At 30.0% G+C, this 6053-nt stretch overlaps 1 long non-coding RNA gene across 1 annotated transcript; it reads left to right on the top strand.

Moving 5' to 3' along the window:
* Positions 1 to 4410: 4410 nt before the first annotated feature.
* On the top strand, positions 4411 to 5017 carry LOC126551952 (uncharacterized). The gene is made up of 2 exons (XR_007605808.1): positions 4411 to 4569; positions 4932 to 5017. It is a non-coding gene; the product is annotated as an uncharacterized LOC126551952 (long non-coding RNA).
* Positions 5018 to 6053: the final 1036 nt, after the last annotated feature.

Raw genomic sequence — 6053 nt, 5'->3', positions numbered from 1 at the left:
AAATGTTAAATTAGTCTTACAAGAAAAAATAATAACATTTTTTTCTTGATTATTTATTAAAACAAATGGTTCGTTTTTTGAGGTTACAATTTCAGATGTATTTAAAGCCATGTGTGCTTCGATTATATTACTTGGCAACACAGGAAGAACTTTACGCCTACTTCTATAAATTACTTTTCTAATTGTATTAAAATCGTTTGATGTTAGGCCATCAGCAAGTTGAGAGGTCTGTGCTAATTCTTTTAAAATAATTTTTTTTGGTTGTATAAAAAGTTCTTCCGAAGCTTTTCGTTTACAAATTGTACTCACCATTTGCCGGTTTATATCTGAATCATTGCATGGCATATGATTGTGGCGATCTTGATCTGATAATAAAATATTTTCTTCATTTACAACTTTAGAACCAAAGGTATATAAAGTGGCAGAACACGAACGTTTTACACAACGCCAACGAACCTCACATGTATTTACGTTATTTGAACCGAAATTGTACTTATAATTATTAAACATTACCATATCTTTGTCTCTTTTACATTTTAAAAACACAGCCATTTTAATAAAATTCGTGATATGTTTACACGTCGATGTCACATATACGCACTACGATCAAAGCTTATAATCTTTTTTTGTTCATTACTTTTATAAGTTGTAAGTAGGTATGTTATTTGTTTTATGGTTAGGTACCTTTAATATTAGATAAGATAAGCTACGGTGATGATGTAGTGCATCCATAAATTCGCAGGCATCATTGTTTTCGGTGCGCTTTATAGATTTTGATCGATTTCAATGCGATAACGACTGGATTTCTTATGTGTTATCTGCTATCAATTTTATATATTATCATTTATAAACGATATTTCTTTTGGCTTTATTTTCTTAACTCAATTACCGTAATTTTATTACTAAAAGTTTTATAACGTTCCCTAAAATATAATATTTGACTGAACTATTGCCAACTTAATTTTAAATTGGTCTAAACTACTCTGGGCGAAACGGGAATCGTATAAAAACAAAATTTGGGCGAAACGGGTACCCGGGCGAAACGGGGACGGTCATTTTTGGGCGAAACGGGCTACGCCCTTTTGTACGGCTATCGTCATAAACACTGCAAATGGGGTAGGGGTCTAAACCTCCATAATACCTACTTTCATAGGGGCATGGGCCAATTGCGCCTAAAACAAAATTTTTATACTAGGGTCAATATACCAATTGCGCTGCATATATTTTACGGTTAGTGTACCAATTGCGCTCTTTATATTTTACGGTCAATATAGTACATACCAATTGCGCTTGAATTTAAATTAATTATATTATTCTAAATTGCCATGCTCAAATTATTATTTGAAAAATTATTATTATTGTTAAAACATGCAAAATACAAATAAGTCGGCAAGTGGGTACCGCTCTGCTGTACATTAGGGGGTAGGGTGGACCTCGGACTAGGGTAGATAAAATTTGAATGCAATGATAAGTATCATTGTATACGAAAAACGATTCTGAACGGAGATGATTTGTCAGTCTATAATATATTATAATTAAATATTGTCATATATTCTATTTTGAAACAAATATTCCGATTTCATAAAAATTTAAAACTCAAACGCTTAAAACATTTTTCCTATAATGACTCTTAAAATTTTCTTTATAGCTTTTTGAAGCAAAACTTATGGAAAACTTAGTGTTGAATTTTTTAACGTTAGATATAAATACAAACAATTTTATGAATTTTGAACTACAAAATAATTTGCAAATATTCATGATTTTGACGAATTTTTGTCAAAATTTGAACTTCAAATGCTAATAAAAAAAAATTGTGCCTATGTATTCTTATAATTTTTTAATCACTATAAGAATATAACATATGAGGAACTTTGTATAAAATTTACAAGTATTTTGATAGGGCCAAAAAAATTTTATCGACACTTCAAAAATATTTTTTCAGAAAAATTGAAAATTTCAGTTGTCTATAAATAGCTCAAAAAAAGTCAAAATATTTTGAAATTTAAATCACGTAAAGAAAACGCGAATCTTAATAACTGGTAAAATTTTCAAGTATCTACGACTTATACTTTTTGAATAATAACAAATATTTAAAATCGTTTGAGGATAAATCGTTATCGTTACGTAATTTCATAAAAATTTAAAATTCAAACACTCATAAAAATTTTTTGTCTGAATCCGGTAAAGTTTTTTTTACAGATATTTGAAGAAAAATTTATGGAGAACCTTGTACCAAATTTTCAAAACTTAGTTATAAAAGAAAAAAATTTTATGATTTTTCAACTTCAAAATTACTTGCAAATTTTCGCGTTTTCGACAGATTTCGTAAAAATTTGAACTATAAACGCTTATAAAAAAAAATTGTGACTAACGATTTTTAATTTTTTTTAGCTACATTAAAAACAACTCATAAGGAACCTTGTATTAAATTTTCAAAACTTTTTGGTCATCCAAAAATTTTTTATCGACACTTTAAAAATATTTTTTCAGAAAAATTGAAAATTTCAGTGGTCTATAAATAACTCAAAAAAAGTCAAAATTTTTTGAAAATTTAACTATATACGGATACCACTGACATTAACATTTAGTGAAAATTTCAAGTATTTTCAGTGATTAGTTTTTGAATTACAACCATAAAAAAAAATCGATTTGGTCAAAAACTGGTTTTGCGTAAAAATTCCCGTTTTTCCGTCATTTTTTTTTGGTTTTTCCCGGCGCTTTTGAAAACTATTGTGAAAATTTTTTACTTTTGACCCCCCAAAGTACAAACTACATTCACTTTCCTATCCGAAACAGGGTCCACTTTTTAAAATCGGAGCACTTTTACTGCTCCAAAACGTGGTGACAGACACAAAAATAAAAAAATTAAAAAAAAACACACATCATTGTAAAATCAATACATTCTTCACTCCGTTCAGAATCTAATATTATGATTACCATAAACTCAAAATCTTATTACTTTATGTCTTATGTTTTAATATACTTTTTAACAGTGTAATATTATATATATTAATATAGGGAATTTTATGAAACGTTATTATTATTCCGCACATATTTTGATTACGGAAGTACGCATTTGAGTGATGGACGAAAACAAGTTTTCATTATCATCGGATATATTTTATCAGCCTCATTGTTTCGTTGCACACAATATACTGTAAATAGAAGAACACATTGATGATACCCATTATAAATATAAATCATATTGATAGGTACCCAATACTTATGTCTTGTTAATCGTTTAGTATACGTTTTAGTTGTTTGACGTTACAATATGGATCGTTTTACAAAAGCTTTTAGTGAAAAAGGTAAACCGTTATTAGTTCTTGACGAGTTTAAGTTCCGAAAATGTACTATTTCAAAAAATGGAATAAAATAGAGATGTACAATTAAATCGTGTATTTCGAATTTTTTATGTGATGTGAGTGAAACGGTGCTTTTAAAATCGAATTTTGATCATAACCACGAAGGGAGTTCAAATATTAATAGATAAATTGTTGCTAATTCACTAAAAATAAAAGCAACAGACCAAGTTACAACACGACCACTAAAACTAATTCGGAATGAAGTGCAATGAAGTGCGTTAGATTTAACATTAAACGATGTGCATTCTATACGACGAAGCGTTTATCGTACTCGTAGAAAAACGCTACCACCTTTACCGAAAAATGTAACCGAAGTGCATACAGCTTTAAATAATTTGGATACAAATACATACGAGGGTGAGAATTTATTGCTTATAAACGACAAATGTTGAATATAATATGTTTTTCCACCAAATCAAACTTAGAATTTTTATGTAGTTGTGACAAAATATTTGTCGATGGAACATTTGAATTTTGTTCTAAATATTTTTACCAACTTTTTACAATACATGGTTCAAAAAATACCATCTAATATAGAAATATAAAAACATGATAAATAATAACAGTGTGGAGAATAAAAATAAGATATAAAATAAATGAACAAATAAAAACATTTATCTAACTTCCCATAATATGGCAAACTTTTTGTAAGTTAATTTAAATGGTATAACACTTTTAATTTATTGTACTTAGTTGAGTAATGTTGACCCCACAAAGCTATGTTTACCCAGACAAATTCTTATTATTTTATTTTGTTGTACTTAACTGAAATGGTTTGATTACATTTTCAAGTGTGCTACCCCAGATCCTAATGTCTTATTGGAACACTGCCTGATAAAAAGACAAATATAGATACAATTCTCATGCGGTATTGTGGTAAAATGAAACGCAGTTTATAAAAATTATGAACTGATATGCGCGGGCGATTTATTAAATAATTTATACGTAGATTTAACCTCAAATGATTATTGAAAATAACACCCATCATGGTTGAAATATATTATATATTTAACCATGGTAACACCTAAATATATAATAGGTATACTTTGTATTCTTAGAATTGTATGACTAATATTTAAGTTATTACATATATTTTCATCGTTTTCAAAAAAGAGAATTGTTAATTCGTTTAAAGGAATATTTGCACTATTAATAATGAAAGTCAAATAAAAAGTCTTAAATATTCAGTGACAATTGCATGTATGTAAGTAAATGTTTAACTTTATTTAGTTCATATGTTGTTTTAGCATGAACAGATTTCCATGTCTTGCCTGAAGATAGCCGACACATTGTATCATCTGGCAAGGGCGTATTTCTGGGGGGGGGGGGGCGATCGCCCCATCGCCCCCCCCCAGAGCCTCTGTTTTTATTTCTATTTAATAGTACCTACTTTAATATTTTCGTAATTATATGTAATTATGATACAAAAAGTTTTTTTTTTAAATTGTATCAATAAGTCGCCCCCCCCCTTGAAAATAGGGCCAGAGACGCCCTTGTCATCTGGGTATGTTCCCTGTGAACTTGCCTAACCAAATTATAGACTTTTGTTTATTATTTCATTATTAGGTAAAATGTATAATACTACATATGCATTTTTTGTGGCTCCAGTCGGACGCTAGCCACACTTTGACCACGTCCTGCGCATTGACGCACAGCAAGTTCAAGTCAACGTCGACGTGCGAGCGATACTCCCGGGCCATCGTGGATGCCGTCCTTTTGCTCGATCGTCATCAGCGTCCTCCTGGACGACTGTATCGTGTCCGCTTCCAGCATCTTTTCCTCGTCCTTGGTCATGGACTTCCCGCACACGGCCAACTTACACATGTAATGAACCACGTCCGAGGACCGGTTCACCTCCTGAGCCATCTTCACCTTCCACAACCTGCCTTCCTTCGATTTTATTGCTATGCCATCGAGCACTTTTTCCACGTACAATTTTCTCCTCAGCGCACATTCGGCGGCGTTGTACTGCATGTATGTTGTACCACAACCACTTTTCTTTCGTTTCTATACCTGCGGCAGTGAGCGCTTGTTCAACGTCCATTTTTCTTCTTGGCGCATTTTTGCGAATGTAAGGATTATAATATTATCTATTAAGTAGGTTATATTTATCCATTCAACAAGAATAGAATACTTTGAATTACCTATAGGTAATTGGCAGTGATTGTTTACTAAAAATATTAACTAGTAATAAATAATAATTATGTTTACATTTATTATATTAATTGTTAAATCAATTAAATGAGATTTCAAGTATAATTATTTCTACGAGTTTTTTATGTTATCATAAAATAAAATTAGAATAAAATATATATTTTTTACAATTATTCAAATTTAAAAAATTAAAAAAAAATTAACTTAAGGGTTCTAATATTATTAGTTATTACGTACATACATAGTTTGAAAAATGGGCACTATATTCCACTTATATTTTCTTTACTGCCAAATAAATTACCAAGTATATATGAATAGTTATTTCGAGTTTTAATTAGTAAATGTGCAACATTCAATATTGATTTAAATCCAAAAACAGTTGTTGCCGATTTCGAACAAGGTATACATTTTGCAGTAAAACAAGTCTGGCCTTCAATACTTTTAGTAGGGTGTCGATTTCATTTATCACAAGCTTGGTGGAGGAATATTCAAAGTTGTGGACTGCAAACAGAGTATATAAATCCTAATTCTGAA

This window comes from Aphis gossypii, chromosome X (genome assembly GCF_020184175.1).
Source record: "Aphis gossypii isolate Hap1 chromosome X, ASM2018417v2, whole genome shotgun sequence".
Taxonomy (NCBI): Eukaryota; Metazoa; Arthropoda; class Insecta; order Hemiptera; family Aphididae; genus Aphis; species Aphis gossypii.
Note: the sequence above shows the minus strand (reverse complement) of the source record. Positions and strands in the feature narration are given on the sequence as shown.